A 17,750-nucleotide genomic window follows, 5' to 3' on the forward strand; every position below is an offset into this window, starting at 1 on the left:
CATCCCAGATGGGTGTGAGTTCATGTCCTGGCCGCTCTAGTTCTCATCCAGCTCTCTAATGAGCTTGGAAAAGCAGCAGCAGATGACCCAAGAGCTTGAGCCCCTGCCATCAACATGGGGCACCCAAATGAGGCTCCTGGCTCCTGGCTTCCGCCTGAATCAGCCCTGGCAGTTGCTGTCAGCTGGGGAGTGAACCAGAAGATGAAGGATCTCTCTCTGTCTCTCCTTCTCTCTGTAACTGCATTTCAAATAAATAAAACACACACACACTCCAAAACAAAATTAAGCCTCCTATTCTTAGATTTGTAGAACTGAGCTGGAAGGCAGGGTGAGATGAGTTCAACTACTCCACCATGTATGTGCTCTCTACAGGAATTTATAATATAGAGAAGCTTGGGGAAGGGATAGGAAACCAAACTGGTCTTTCTTTAGGTCTGCCAGCTAGCTGTGAGATTATGCTCCTCCTTTTTTAAAAAAATAATTTATTTATTTACATCACAGTCAGAGACACACACAGAGAGAACTTCTACTGTTTGAAGACACCACAACTACTGGGGTTGACTGGGGTCAAAGTTGAGAGCCAGGACCTCAATCCAGGTCTCAATCTCATGTTGGTGGCTTGGAATCCAATTACTTAACCCACCACCTCTGCCCCACAGGGTCTGCAATTGCAGGTTTCTGGAGTTAGGAGCCAGAGCCAGGCATTGAACGAAGGTACTCTGATGTGGGACACAGGCATCTTACCATCAGGCCAAACACCCACCCTCTGCTCTCCTCCTGTGTCCGTGGTAGTGACAGAACCAGGCTCAAACCAGCTCAAAAAACTCATAGCTTGCGAGGTGCATTCCTTATGGTTCAGTGCAAGTGGCTAAATAACATTTCCTCCCCCCTATTTTTCCATCTCTAATGATTTAAACTAAGCTCAGTTGTTATATACTATACTTAGAAGTCAAAAACAGCCAGGGTGATTTTCTTTTGTGTCCTGACAGGATTGGGAACACTGGATTCTATTTCTGACCTTGACACCTACTACACTTTTCTCTCTCTGTGAGAGACTGAAAAGGTTCTCCCCACAGAGCAGCTGCAAACAAAGTCCAGGCAGGACTCCCCCACCCAGGCCCCAGTCGCTGCCCTGTGAGTCACCAGAGAGTGGGAGAAGGTGGGCGGAGGTAGGTGGGTGGCACTGCTCAGCCTGGCTCCAGTGCTACTCTGCCCAACTGGAAAAGCCTTTATTTCACAATCCCTGTTGAATAATTGAAGACACTTTAACCCTTTAGCACCCTGGCACAATTCAGTGTTTCTAAGGGAAATCTCAGAAGACTGTTCTAAATTCTGATTTTCTGAACTCACTGGCTACAAGGAGCATAGTTCTGCTGTCTTTAGGTTTATCTATAAAAGGAGAAGAGCACAGTCCCAGGAAGCAGGTGCACTGAAAAGCAGCAGTCCACAAGGGCACTTGACTTCCCACTGCATGCGTAGGCCACTTTGTCAGGCTTCTGTTATTAGGACACTATTGGGGCCTACACTGTGGTGTAGTGAATAAAGCTACCGCCTGCAGTGCCAGCATCCCATATGGGTGGCGGTTCAAGTCCCGGCTGCTCCACTTCCAATCTAGCTCTCTGCTGTGGCCTGGGAAAGCACTGGAAGATGGCCCAAGGACTTGGACCCTTGCACTCACATGGGAGACCCAGAAGAAGCTCCTGGCTCCTGACTGCTGATTGGCCCAGCTCTGGCCATTGTGGCCACTTGGGTAGTGAACCAGCAGATGGAAGACCTCTCTCTCTTTTTTTCTCTCTCTCTCTGCCTCTGCCTCTCTGTAAGGGCAATTTCAAATAAGTCAATCTTAAAAAAAAAAAAAAAGGACACTGTTTCTGGCTTGGAACATACCCATGGGCCAACAGATAGAAAATTTAAAATACTGTAAAGCAGTACTTTAAGAGCCATGTGAAATACAGTGCACACAGTATGTACATGAACATTTGGTTACGCACGTTCTCATCGGCACAGGATTCTGCAGTTGGGATTTCAGGTTTGGGAAGATCGTGTAGATTTTGTGTGCTGTGAACTACTACTCTCATTTCTCTGTTGGAGTGTCTCATCCTTCCACATTCGCATTATACAGTAATCCAAGAGATGTATAACCCTGCACAGTCTGAAGGAGGGCCACGGGCTGATCAGCTGAGGTGATAGAAATAGTGTATAAGTAAAGCCCAACACAAACTGGGACCCTCTCTCTGAGAACCTGATCCTAATGTCTGGAGGCAGAAAATCCACTTCAAAGCTACAACCTTGAACCCTACATAAAAGATCCAATGCCTGTCAACATGTGGCAAAGCCAGGACCCAGGCCTAAGGCTATCTGCCAGGGCAAATCACTGTTGCCCGTTCCCTCTTGTTATGGTAGCTGCAAGCTTGAAGTCTCAATTTATAGATTTCTTTGTTTATCCTAAAGGAAAGAAGCAGGAAGTTCATTTTTACCAGTGACCTTGACTAAACGTCTTTGATGATGCTGCCTAATGGGTTAAAGGTTCAACATAGTTTATTTATGTCATTGTGAAGTGATGCCATCCTTGTTGTTACATTTTTTCACATTTCTTTAATGAGTGTACTTCCTGAAATAAATTACAAACACACACCCACACCCAAGCACACACGTTTTAAAGGGAAAGTGTTTCAATTTAATTTACTTATTTTAATTATAGTTACAGCACAACCTATACCATAAATAATACGATATCACTTTCAAATATTTGCCTGGGCTTTTAGATCAATAAAAGTCTTTCTATAAAAAATAAGATTTATTATCCTTTAATAGATTTTAAACATTTTAGACACAATTATTCATAAAACATAACTTGTATAGACTACATAACATTTTTGTATTATCCTATTTTCCTTTAAAGTGCAAAGTGTTATGTCAATGAAAAAAAAAAAAAAAGAGCAAAAACAACTTACAGTGGTGGGGCAACCATGAAGTACACGAAATTTGAGGGAATAGCATCCCCTTGTGTCCTTAACATGGTATTGTAATAATGCAAGCAGCATAACTTCTATGAGTTTTTCCACCATTAATGTACAGAGAAGGCATCTGGGGTCTTGTTAAAATGTAGATTTTTATTCAGAAGCTGAAGAAAGCCATCTGAAATTCTGAATTGCTAAGATACTCCCAAGAGATGCCAATACTGAGTGCTCATGGACCACACTGGGAGTAGCAGGGGCTTAGTTTGTATTTGTGCAGCAAATGACAATCAGTTTGATTATACTCTAGTTGCCTATAAATTAGAAGGTTTTAACTATATATAAACATAATTTTAAATATTAAAAATGTGGGGCCACCATTGTGCCACAGCGAGTTAAGCTGCCACTTGCAACACTGGCATCCCATATCAGAGAGCCAGTTTATGTACCACCTGTGCCACTTCTGATCCAGCTCCTTGCTAATGCACCTGGACAGCAGCAGAAGGTGACTCAAGTGCTTGGGTCCCTGCCACCCACGTGGGAGACCTGGATAGAGTTCCTTCGTCCTGGCTTCAACCTCCCATAGCCCTGGCTGTTGCAGCCATTTGTGGAGTGAACCACAAGACTGATATTTCTCTCCTTCTCTTTGTCTCTGTCATTCTGCCTTTCGAATAAATAAATAAATTTTTTATGTATAAATATATTATATATATATTAAATATATATTTTCTCCCTTTCTTCAAGGGATTAGTTGAAATGAACTGGTGGTGTTAAATTAAGTGTTAAAAAACCAAATGCCCTGAATCAATTTCCTTGAGGGCTCAGTCCTTAGCTTTGTAACCACTCTATGTGAAAATAACTCCACTTACTCCTTGCCCAGAGCAGCCCTGTTGAAACATCCTAAGAGCAAAGTTGCTAGGTTTTGCTTTGTCTTCTTAAGTGGCCAGCACTAAATTGTAGCAGGCACCCAGCCTATTGGCCCAGAGAAACGAACTAGATTTTTCAGGTGTCAGAACAAAAAGCAAGTGAGTAGGCAGTGACTCACCTGTGACCACCACAGTTGCAGGGAGACCCAGTCCAACTAGTCCTGCTCTGAGATTCTGTGGCATGAGGGAAGAAGTTGGAGATCTGCAGGGCCGTGCTTCCTGGTCACAGTCTGAGGGCCAGTGCCAGGGTTGCTAAGCTCTACCCCATTCCTGCCCTCGCTCCATGACTTGTGTGCTTTTGCTCATACACATAACAGCAGTCACTTGAAGGAGGTTCTCTTGCTCACGCCAGTTTGTGTATGCCTGCTGAGGCTTACAATTTTCACAGCCCCCCAGAGTAAATGGCCAATTTGGGCTGTGCACTCCAAACTTTTATTTATTTATATTTGAAAGGTCAAGTGACAGAGACAAAGGGATAGAGATCATCTATCTGCTGTTTCACTCCCCAAATGGCCACGAGAGCCAAGAGCCACGAACCCCATCCAGGTCTCCCATGTAGGTGGCAGGGGCCCAAGTATTTGGGCCATCTTCTGCTGTTTTCCCAGGAGCATTACCAGGGAGCTGGCTCAGAAATGGGGTAGCCAGGACTCAAACTGGAACTCTGACATGGGAAGCTGGCGTTGTTTAGCCCCCTGCATCACAATGACAGCACCCTTCTCCCTCCACCCACAAAACTCTTGCGTCAAACCATGTTTAACACTAGGTTGTGAGGGTAGAATTTCTGGGGTTTCTGTTTCCTAAGTAGTTTGCCTGTTTATGTACAAAGGATTTCAAAATGTTCGTGTAAAGTGGAATTACAAGATAAGCTTATTTTGGTGAAAAAATTTTGGAAATCCAAGCAGCCCTTTCATAATATGCATTTTCTATAAACATTTAAAAGTACCTTGTGTGTATTGCATATAGTCTCAAGAAGTAAGAGTTTGTTCTACATCCTTATGATGCTAAGTTACTGAAAATACAAGTGTAGGAAAATTGGGAAAGTGGATGTCTTAAAAAAGGAGATAATAATTCGATCTAACTTATGAAGTGTCTCAAGTGGAAATCTATTTGGGTTTGGCTGTCTTTTTTCTTCTCTTTTTCCTTTGCTGATCACCAAGAACTATCAACCAAGGACTTGGTTTATTGTGCCCAGATAGAGGTTGTATTCCCTTAAGGACAGATGAGAGTATTGTGTACAGACTACTTGAAGTACCCTCCACTGCTGTGTTCTAATGACTTGTTCACATGAGGGTCTTTTTCTTCTCCTGTCTCTGTGTGCCTCCAGGAGAGTAACCCTGCCTTTCCAACTTCAGCATCTCCAATGTCTAGCATTGTGCCTAGAGTGTGAGCACATCAGGTTTGTTGAATGTGTGAATCATAAATAATTAATTGTCCTAATTAAGTAGGACCAAGGTCAAACCTAGAAATTCCCCAAAGGGTGTTCACATTGGTTCACTGGGTGGCAGTCTTGTCCATGTTGAGATGGCAAAGTTCCTTTAGTGGTGAAGAAACTTCTACTTTTCCACATGAGAAGGGCAGGGGAGGATGATTTGGAGCCCTTTGTTGTTGGAAAGTATCTCAGGTTGTTACCCTTGACTTTTGAGGGCCCCTCACTCTAGTTTGTCAAAGCAGAAGGGAACAGCTCACTCTCAATGGCTGCTGCATATGGGTAGCCAAATACTACAGGTTGAAAGAGGAAAGGGCATAGAGAATCCATTCAACTCACCATGTGGGAGCTGAGCTGGCCACACTCTGCAAGAAATAGGAAATGAGACCAAGTCCCTGCTCATGGGCCCCCACATGGAGCAGTGTGTCCCAGATACCTGCTTTAAGCTATGCAGATGCACACTCTGAGACTGAGGCCACTGCCCAACTTTGGGAGGGGCCAAACATGCAGGTGCACAGGAGGCTACAACAGTAGCTTCCCCAACCCCAGTGAATTCTGCAGTCAAGGCAGTGAAACAACAGAGATGCTAGAGATGATGTGTAGCAATGAGAAATAGTAAGCAGGCGCAGGCATGTATATGAATGACTCCCCTTCCTGTGACAGAAACTTCATCTTATTCCAGCCCAGGTGACTCTGGCGGGGAGCCATGCTCACTGCCAGCCAGCATCAGTCCTTAAGAACTACAGTGCTATGGACAAATTCTCTGCCTTTCATGGTTCTGAATGCACAACAGAGCAAATTCTCACCTCTCCCCTCCAGCACCTTCTCTGTCTACAGAAGAGAAGATTAACCATGACCCATATACACCACCTGCACACGGGAGAAGACATAAAAAGAGACCAGCCTCCCCAGACCAGAACTGCTCCTTAAGTTTAAGATCAGCAACATTTGCAACACCCACTACATCATAAATTTCAGCCCTGCAAACCTGTTGTGTTGTGTTATAAAATCTCCTGTGAGTGATGAATCTGTGTGCATGTCACACTGCACATGAGAAAGTAAAAGAACCGTGACCCTCAGCTTGGTGTGAGAGGGGAAAGGCAGGACTTTTTGAAAGTGTACACAGAAAAGCAGAAGTCTTATGTTGGCAGACTCAATGCAAATTTATGGCATTTGCATGGTGTGTGTCTATTACTCTGGTTTATTTTAAATGTTTCGTCTAGGGGCCTGCACTGTGGCATCATAGATTAAGACTCTGTATGCAGTGCCAGCATCCCATATGGGTACCAGTTCAAGTCACAGCTGCTCCAATTCAGATCCAGCTCCCTGTTAATGCATGTGAGAAAGGTGTGCAAGATGACCCAAGTACTTGGGCCCCTACACCCATGTGGGAGACCCAGAAGAAGCTCCTGGCTCCTGGCTTTGGCCTAGCCCAGTCCTAGCCGTTGTGGTCATTTGGGGAGTGAACCAGCAGATGGAAGATTTCTGTCTGCCTCTCCTCTCTATATCTCTGCCTCTCAAATAAATAAGTAAATTTAAAAACAGTATGGTTCTTTTTATTTTTATTTAATATTTATTTATTTATTTGAAAGGCAGAGTGACAGAGAAGGAGAGGGAGAGACAGAAAGAGCTCTTCTGTCTGCTGGTTCATTCTCCAAATGGCCACAGTGGCCGAGGCTGGGCTAGGTCAAAGCCAGGAGCCAGGAACTGTGTTTGAGTCTCCAGTGTGGGTGGCAGGAACTCAAGTATTTGAACCTTCATCCACTGCCATCCTAGGTGCATTAACAGGGAGCTGGATTGGAAAGCAGAGCATATCTCCAATATGGATGCTGGTGTTGCAAGAGGTGGTTGACTTAGATGTACCACAACACTGGACCCAAATGCATGATTCCTTATATTTAAAAAAAGTAATGATTTATAAACATTTATAAGGTAATATAAAAAGTGTCTTTTTCCACATGCAGAGCAAATGACTAAATCAGGAAAGATTAAGAAACATTATTACCAGCTATAAATAAAAAGCATTATGGGAGAACATTGTGAAAACTTGTACCAACAACACAATTAGATAACCTAGATGAAATGGATAAAGTACTAGAAAGACACAAGCTACTGAAATATAAGAAGAATAGAAAAAGCTGCAAAGATGTGTACCAAATAAAGAGAATTAACAACCAAAAAATTCCCAACAAAGAAAAGCTCAGGATCAGACAGCTTCACTGGTGAATTCTGCCAAACATTTACCCAAGAATGGATATCAACTCTTCACAAATTCTTTTTAAAAATATGTGAATAGGGAAGACTTCCAAATCATTCTGCTTGTCTGCTGTTTCATGGATTCCAAAGACATCACATGAAAACTACAGACAAATATAATTGTACAAACAACACTTTTAGACAACACAGAAGGAAACTCAGAATGAAAAGGCTGAAAAACCCACTGCTAACACTTAATGGTGAAAGACTGAAAGATTTTCCTCTAAGATAAAAGAAGAAAAGGATGCCTGATCTCAACACTGCTATTAGCATTGTATGGAAAGTAACAGAAAGAACAATTAGGCAATAAGAAGAAATAAGGCATCGGGACTGGAAAGGGAGAAGTCAAACTATCTCTCTCCCCAAGTGGCACCATCCTGTATATAGGAAGTCCATGGAAACTGCTTTGGTTTGCATACGACCTATAACATTTTATGTGTTGGAAACTTGACCCCAAAATTCAAATGTCAATGGTATTTAGAGATGGGCTTCTTGGGAGGTCATTTGATTAGGTCATGATGAGTTCATTTGATGAGGTCACGAGGGTGGGATGTGATTCCTGTTAGAATGATGACAATGTTTTTGAACTGGATGGATTCAAGAGCATGGAACTCAATCCAGGTGACCCACGTGGATGGCAGGGATCCAGGTACTTGAGCCATCATCTGCTGCCTCCCAGGGTGCACAATAGCAGGAAACTGGAATCAGAAGCAGAGCTGAGACTTGAATCCAGGCACTCTGATTCCCTAGTGGTGGCTTAAGCACGTCACCAAATGCCCATCCCAAGAAATTTTTTAAAGAATCGAATTTTGACATATGCTACAACATGAGTGAACCTTGAAACCATTATACTAAATGTGATAAGCCTGACATAAAAGGACAAATATGGTATTTCCCAATTATGAGGTATCTAGAATAGGTAAATCAATAGGAAGTAGAAAAATTATTACCAGCTATAAATAAAAAGCATTACGGGAGAACATTGCTTGGGGCATTACTGTTTAATGGGTATAGAATTTCAGTTTCAGATGAAGAAAAATTTCTGGAAATGGATAATGGTAATTGTTGCAATGTATCTGATGTACTTAATGCCATTTAACATACACTTAGAACTGGTTAAATGGTAATTTTTGTGTTATACTTATTTTACCATAATAAATTTTTTTAAATCATTTCAATGTAGTATGTGAATGTAGTTAATATTTGTGAGGTGTCTAAAAATATTGTTCCTGGAGTCAGTCAACCTGAATTTGCATATTCACACACTGTAGGAATGTTAAGTGGCACAGCCATTGTGGAAACTAGTTCACCATAGAGCTACTCTATGACTCTACAATTCTAGAATATACCTAAGAAAAATGAAAACATATGTGCACACAAAAACATATGTATTCAAGTATATAACAACATCATTCACAACAGCCGAAAAGTGAAACAACCCAATGTTCATGAACTAATGAACAGATAAATGAAATGTGTTTTATATATTCAGTGGTATTCAGTAATAAAAAATGAATGAAATACTGATACATACTACAGCATGGATGAATCTCAAAATCACTATGCTAAGTGAAAGGAAAAAGACACTAAAAAGTTGACAGATTATATAACAGAATTTATGTGAAGTGGCCAGAAAGGGCAAAGGAGGAGGGCATTTGGCACAGTGGGTTAATCCATCATCTGGAACACCCCAAGAGGAGTAGCCAGAATTCAAATCAATACTCCTCTTGGGATCCAACTTCCTCCTAATACACACGTTGGGAGGCAGCAGGTGATGACTCAAGTATTTGGTTCCCTGCTACCCATGTAGGATACTCAAATGGAATTCCTGGCTCCTGGTTCTGGCCTGGCCCAGTCTGGCTGTTGCAGGCATTTGGAGGTGGACCAATAGATAGAAGACCTCTTTCAATCTCTGCCTTCTGAATAAAATGAAAATAAATTTAAATTAAAAAATAAGTTGGTTCTCAAACCTCAGAGTTTTTTGTTTAATTGTTAAAGGGTTAATCAGTAGAGATAGAAATTAGGTTAATGGTCACCTTTAGATGGAGAAAGGACAGAAGGGGCTGTGACCACTAATGGGTATGAAGTCACCTTTGTGGTGATGGAAGTGTTTTAGAATCAGATTGTGCTTATGGCTGCATAACTCTAAAAACACCAAAACCATTACATTCTCACTGAGAAACAGTGAATTTTATGATATGTAAATCCTCTCAATAAAACAACTTTTAAAAAGTAAAAATGTTGGCCAGCGCCGTGGCTTAACAGGCTGATCCTCCGCCTTGCGGCGCCGGCACACCGGGTTCTAGTCCCAGTCAGGGCACTGGATTCTATCCCGGTTGCCCCTCTTCCAGGCCAGCTCTCTGCTGTGGCCCAGGAAGGCAGTGGAGGATGGCCCAAGTGCTTGGGCCCTGCACCCGCATGGGAGACCAGGAGAAGCACCTGGCTCCTGGCTTCGGATCAGTGTGATGCGCTGGCTACAGCGGCCATTGGAGGGTGAACCAACGGCAAAAAGGAAGACCTTTCTCTCTGTCTCTCTCTCTCTCACTATCCACTCTGCCTGTCAAAAAAATATAAAAAAAATAAAAAAAATCTTAAAAAAAAGTAAAAATGTTGTAGAAAAAAGGAGATTGAACACAATGTAAGCAAAAGAAAGGAAATAATAATAAGAGCAGGAACTGATGAATTTGGAAACAGAAAAATAGATAAAAATCAATAACATGAAAACTGATTCTTTGATAGGATCAGTAACAGTGATAAACTTCTAGTTTATCTGATAAACAAAGAAAGAGAAAAATGCAAATTACTATTGAGAGTTGGATAGGAACTTCTCCATAGATCGTACATAACAAAATAATAATAAAAAAAAATACTGATAACTTCACATCCATAAATTTGTCAAATTATTCTAAATACACAAATTACCAAAGCTTATTTAAGAAGAATTAAATAATGTGAATAGCCCTGTGTCTATAAAGACATTGAATACACAATTTAAAAGTATCACAAAGATAACTACAAGGACAGGCATCATGGTGCAGAAAATTAAGCCATCACTTGGGACACCCACACCCCATGTCAGACTGCTGGTTCAACTGTTGGTTACTCTGTGCTTCTGATCCAGCTTCCAGATAATGTGTTTGGGAGGCAATGGATGATAGTCCAGCCTTGGGTTCCTGATACTGCCACCCTCCAGATGGAATTCTCTGGCTGTTGTGGGCATCTGGAGAATGAACCAGCAGATAGTAGTCTCTCTCTGTCCCCCTGTCATTTTGCTCTCACATAAACAAGTAAACAAATTTATAAATAAAATCTTTTTTAAAAATGATATTCCACATGGGAATAGATGGCAAGAAATTCTTAACAATATATTAGCAAATCTTGAGAAATGCAACATACTTCAACATTAGAAAATCAAGGTACTTTATATCAAGAAACTAAAGGAAAAACAGGTAATCATCTCAACAAGTGTAGAAAATGCATCTGACAAAATCAACTAACATCCATGACAAAAACTCTCAACAAACTAATGAAATAGGAGGAACTTGTTAAAATTCACCAAGGATAGGTAAAAATAAACAATGTGAATATCACATTTAACAATGTAGAGTACTTTCCCCTAACGTCTGGGACAATGCAAAAATGCGTGCCATTACTACTTCTATATTTATTATCATAGTGGATGTTTTAGCTAGGGCATTAAGACAAGAAAAGAAACAAAGAGCATAAAAATTGGAAAAGAATGATGTCACTATGTGCAGATGACATGATTGTCTACATTGAAAGTGCAAACAAAATTCACAAAAATGGTACTAGGACTAATAATTGCATTTTGCATGGTTGCAGAAAAAAGTCAATATTTATAAAATTGATTTCATAAATACATTTAGCAATGAACACACAAAAATAGAATTTAAAAACAGTGCCATATATATTAACAACAAAAATCATATACTGGATATAAGCCTAACAAAACATGTGTAAGACTCATGTACTAAAAAATATAGAATCCTCATGAAAGAAATCAGTAAGACCTAAATAAAAGGAGAGCTGTCCTACATAAATGGCTGGAAGACTGAAGACTGTGAAGCTATCAGTTCTCCCCCCAAACTTATCCACAGAATTCAACAAAATCAAAGCAAAATCCCAGTCTGTTGAAGACCAATAACATCTCATTTTGTAGAGCATTTATTCATTCATTAAAGGGTGGAAACTGACAAGTTAATTTTAAAATTTATAAGAAAAAACAAAGGAATTGGAATACCCAAAACAATTTTGAAAATATTTATGTTGGAGAACTAGTATCCTATTTAAATACTTACTATAAAGCTCCAGTAATCAAGATGGTGTAATATGGGCTGGCGCCGTGGCTCAACAGACTAATCCTCCGCTTTGCGGTGCCGGCACACTGGGTTCTAGTCCCGGTTGGGGAGCCAGATTCTATCCCGGTTGCCCCTCTTCCAGGCCAGCTCTCTGTTATGGCCTGGGAAGGCAGTGGAGGATGGCCCAAGTCCTTGGGCCCTGCACCTGCATGGGAGACCAGGAGAAGCACCTGGCTCCTGGCTTCGGATCAGCGAGATGCACCGGCCGCAGCGGCCATTGGAGGGTGAACCAACGGCAAAAAGGAAGACCTTTCTCTCTGTCTCTCTCTCTCACTATCCACTCTGCCTGTCAAAAAAAAAAAAAAAAAGATGGTGTAATATGGACAGAGGAACACACATATAGTTTAGTAGAAGAGTCAGAATCAGAGCAGACTCACACACATGTGCTCAATTAATTTTTGCCAAATGCACAAAAAATTGTATTTTAAACCAATCATGCTGTAAAAATTGTCATCCATTTTCAAAAACAAAAAAGAAAAAGAAAAATACCCTAAGAAACTTTTACCCATTTTCACAACCTAAACCCAAAGTATCATAGCCCTAAACATAAAACCTAAAACTAAGAACGCTTCTGGAAGAAAAATGGGAGAAAAATCTTTGTGAGTCTGGGATTAGACTAAGATATATTAGATGCAGAACCAAAAACAATAATTATAATGAGCAAGTCTGTTTCGTAATCAAAAGTGTATCAAGGGTCCGGCACTGTTGGCACAGCAGGTTAAAGCCATGGCCTGAAGTTCCAGCATCCCATATGAGTACTGATTCTAGACCCGGCTGCTTCTCTTCTGATCCAGTTCTCTGCTATGGCCTGGGATAGCAGTGGAAGATGGCCCAAGTCCTTGGGCCCCTGCACCCACGTGGGAGACCTGGAAGAGGCTCCTGGCTCCTAGCTTTGGATCAGCGCAACTCCACCCATTGCAACCATCTGGGGAGTGAACCAGCAGATGGAAGACTTCTCTTCCTGTCTGTACCTCTCTCTGTAACTCTGTCTTTCAAATAAGTCAAATAGATCTTTAAAAAAAGTGTATCTTACAAAAAGTAGTGTTAACAGTAGACTCATAGAATGACAATTGCTCTAAATAACACTGTGACCTCAAGATCAGCCCTTAAGGCATTCTGGTCTGGCTAAAAAGCCCATGAGAGCATTTCAGGCATGGAAAGCCAAAACACTGTGGCAAAAAATGTTCTACATTAAGGATCTCTGTGAGTGAGACCCCAGTGGAAAGAAGTGGCCATCAAAGGATGCACTTTTCTCTGAAGGGGAGAGAGAACTTTGTTTATGACCTTGTCTAAATACTGATGGAATTTGTGGATTCAAAAGGCTTCCATAACCTAGGCAGCTCATCTCAAGAGCCTCTTGTGGTCACTGATGTCATACATAAATGTGTTAAATAACCAGAGAAGTCACTTTTGCACTAACTTCCCATGCAGGACCTCAGTCCTCAATGAGTTGTACTGAGAATTAACTGTAAAACTTGTTCTCAAACACTTGTGTGTGTGTGCAAATTATTGAAATCTTCACTTAGTCTAGAGTTGGTCTTCTGTGTATTAAGTTAATTGAAAATGAATTTTAATGGAGAACGGGACTGGGAATGGGAGAGGGAGGAGGAGGAGGGGTGGGACTGTGGATGGGAGGACGGGTATGGTAGGAAGAATCACTATATTCCTAAAGTTGTAACCATGAAATTTGTATTCCTTAAATAAAAGGTTTCTTTGGGAAAAATAGTGTTAAGAAAATGAGAAGAGAAGCAGAGAATAGTTGCAAAATACATATAAAATAAAGGACTAGTATACTGTATACATAAAACACTGAAAAGTCAACAATAACAAAACAATCTAATTTTTTAAAGAGCAAAAATAGAAAGAGGGGCCAGTGTTATGGCATAGCAGGTAAACCCTCTGCCTGTGAAACCAATATCCCATGTATATGCTGGCTCAAGCCCTGTTACACCACTTCCAATCCAGTCCCAGCTAATGTCAAACAGTGAAAGATGGTTGAAGTGTGTGGGTCCCTCCACCAATATGGAAGACCCTGAAGAAACTTCTGGCTCATGGCTAAGGTCTGGCCCAACACTAGCTGTCGTGACCATTTGATGGAGTGAATCTGCAGATGGAAACTTCTTTCTCTCTTTCTCTGTAGCTCTGCCTTTCCAATAAATAAATATTTAAAAAAAAAAAAACAACAACAACAAGAGAGAGGGGCTGGTGCTATGGTACAATAGGCTAAGCCTCTGCCTGCACCACCAGCATCCCATATAGGTGCCGATTCAAGTCCCAGCTGCTCCACTTCTGATCCAGATTCCTGATAATGACCTGGGAAAGCAGCAGAAGATGGCCCAAGTGCTTATGCCCTTGTACCCCCATGTGCAAGATGCAGAAGAAGCTCCTTGCTTCTCATTGGCCTAGCTCCAGCCATTTGGGGAATTAACCAGTGGATGCAAGATATCTCTCTCCCTCCCTTTCTCTGTAACTCTGCTTCTCAAATAAATAAGTAAATATTTAAAAAATAATAAGAGATACTTCACTCAAGAATATATGAAAGGGGCAAATAAGCATGTAAAAATATCAAGATCATTAGTCATTACAGACATGTAAATTTTTAAAATTTTTATTAATATAAAGAGAACAGATTTCATGTATTTCATAGGTATGATTCTAAGAAGATAATCATGCTTTCCTCCCTTCCTAGTTCCCTCCTTCAACCTCCTCTCCTTCCATCCTTTTTATTTATTTTTTTGAACTTGCAAAAGTATAATTTCAGTCTACTATATAATCACAGGCTTAATGCACCACTAACCATAATATTGAACAAGAAAAAAAATAGAAAAGAAGAAAAACCACAATTCCACAGGAATATAAACAAGGGCTAAAAACAACAATCAAATCTCAAGATGTCCATTTCACTGCTATACATTTTTTTGTATTCTATACTAACTACTACATATCAGGGAAAACATAGGATATTTGTCTTTTTGGGACTGGCTTATTTCACTGAGCATAATGGTTTTCAGTTGTACCCATTTTGTTGCAAACGACAGGATCTCATTCTATTTAATAGATGAGCAGAATTCCACATTGTCTATATATTCCATATTTTCTTTATTCAGTCATCAGTTGAAAGACATCTGGCTTGATTCCATATCTTAGCTATTGTAAATTGAGGGACAATACAAATACCTCTTTCATATGATGAACTCATTCCATGTGGGTAAATTTCCAGGAGTGTGATGGCTGTGTCATAAGGTAGATCTATTTTCCAGATTCTGAGGACTCTCCATACTGTCCTCCATAATGGTTGTACTGGTTTCTATTTCCAGTACATTAGGGTGCATTCCCCCCACCATCCTCACCAGCATGTATTATTTTTTGATTTGTAGATGATAGCCATTCTAACTAGGGAGAGGTGAAACCTCACTGTGGTTTTTGTTTGCATTTCTCTGATGGCTAGTGTTCCTGTGTCTGTTTTCATGCGTCTGTTGGTCATTTGTATTTCCTTTGAAAAATGCCTGTTCAAGTCCTTTGCTCATTTCTTACCTGGATTTTTAGTTCTGTTTTTGTTGAGTTTCTTGAGCTATTTATATATTCTGGATGTTAAGGGGACATGTAAATTAAAACTACAATGTGATGACCTTGCACACCTATTACAACAGCTGAAATAGAAAGTCCATTTGGCAGTAGTAACAGTGTGGCAGAACTGGTCCTCTCACATGTTGTTGGGAATGTAAATTAGCACAATCACTTTAGAAAGCAGTTGGATTACAATCCAGATATTCCAATCAAGAATTTATCCACACACAAAAAAAGCATGCAACCATACAAAGGAAGACTGGTACACAAATTTTCATAGCCATTGCCTTCTAGTGAACAAAAATTGTAAGTATTGCTAATGTCCATTAACAGAAGGATGAATACATAGTGTTTAATGGGACCAACATTGTGGTTCCATGGGTTAAGCTGCCGTCTGCAATGCTAGGATCCCATATCAGAGCACAAATTCTGTTCCAGCTGCTGCTCTTCCAACACAGCTGCCTGCTAATGTGCCTGAGAAGGCAAATGGTCTGAGTGGTTGCGGCCCTGCTACCCATGTGAGAGACCTGGATGGAAATCCAGGCTCCTGGCTTTGGCATGATAAATCCTGGGCCATGGTGATCATTTGGGGAGTGAACCAGTGGATGGAAGATTTCTGTCTCTGTCTCTGTTTCTCCCTCTCTCTCTCTGTCACTCTGCTTTCAACTAAATAATTGTTAAAGTGTTTAATTGAACACATGCTCATCAATAAAAAGGAATACATTATTTAAACTCATATTGACATGGATAAATCCAAAATAACTTATAATTGTAGATTTTATTAATACTCACAAGTACTGAATGTAAATAGGAGTCTAAACTGTAGTAATCTCCACAAGGGAACAAGATTCAGCAATAAAAATGAACAAACAACACGCAGAAACAACAACATGGATGTGGTTATCTGAAATGAATTACAACGCTGAAGGAAGCCAGGCTCAATCTATAGAAAATTCTGGAAAAGACAAAAGTTACAGGGACAGAAATCAAATTAATGGTTACTAGGTACTGGACCCTGGGGGAAGAAATTGACTGCAGATGGACTAGACCTAAACATGGAAGGTGACAGAAACATCCTGTCTTAATGTGATGGTGCTTATATAATTATAGACATTTGTTACAAATCAATTGTACCCCAGAACATCTTTAATGGAGGTAAACTACATTATAAACCTGGCTTTTTAGAAGAAGAGGGTGTGGGTTTTATTGGAGAGGCACAGGCTTCATCCAGGCCATAGAAAGAGAGCCTCTTGGAGGAGGAGGAAGGAATTGCTTTTCTAATGGGAGGGGGCTACCATGGAAAGCATTTGCCAAAAGGTCAACAAGGGGATGGGCAGGTAGTAGAAGGGAAAGGCAAACTCAATGTCCAAAGCTATAAGGACATATGAGGGCACGTCAACAAGTTCATGGGAAACAGATTAAAGAGATGTTGATTTTAGTGCATAAGCATTTTTGAAATCCATACATACAAGAGATCTTCAAAAAGTTCACAGATAATATGTATTATGAAAAAAGTGCAGGCAAGTTCCACTGTGCTAACACTCTGCCAGCAAAGCCTCTGAAGACACAACTGTTCTGGGACTTGTATTAGTATCAGAAAGCACACTTTATTCTCTGATGCAAACCAAAATGGGTTAAACCACTGTTTTCTGAAGTTTCCCTGATATTGCTGAACCACTCTGTTTTCCCAAAGAATAGAGAGTAACATTACACTTTTAAAAAATTGGGGGTGGAGGCTGGTTTGTGGCTGGCATTGTTGCATCAAAGTTCAAGTTGCAGATGCTCCACTTCTGCCCCAGCTCCCTGCTGATGGCCTGGGAAAAGCAGCAGAAGATGGCCCAAATGTTTGGGCTCCACCACCCATGTGGGAGACCTAGAAGAAGCACTTGGCTCCTGGCTTCAGCTTGCCCAACACTGGCCATTGCAGCCATCTGGGGAGTGAACCATCAATTGGAAGATCTCTCTCGATATCTCTCTCTCTCCCTCTCTCTCTGTAACTCTTTCAAGCTAAAAAGAAAAACAAACAAACAAAAAACCTTTAAAAAATAAATAACTAAAAAAAGAAGAAAAACCAGGAACACAATAAGCAGGAAATCCATATTCTTTGTTCCACAATAGAGTGAAAACTTTTAGTACAGATATTAAACTCAATTGGTTTTGTTCTTAGAAATAAACTAGTTATGTAAACTAAGAACAGCTGATGCCACATACCAGGAAAGGACTAAGATGTAGACTGAAG

This window comes from Lepus europaeus, chromosome 4 (genome assembly GCF_033115175.1).
Source record: "Lepus europaeus isolate LE1 chromosome 4, mLepTim1.pri, whole genome shotgun sequence".
Taxonomy (NCBI): Eukaryota; Metazoa; Chordata; class Mammalia; order Lagomorpha; family Leporidae; genus Lepus; species Lepus europaeus.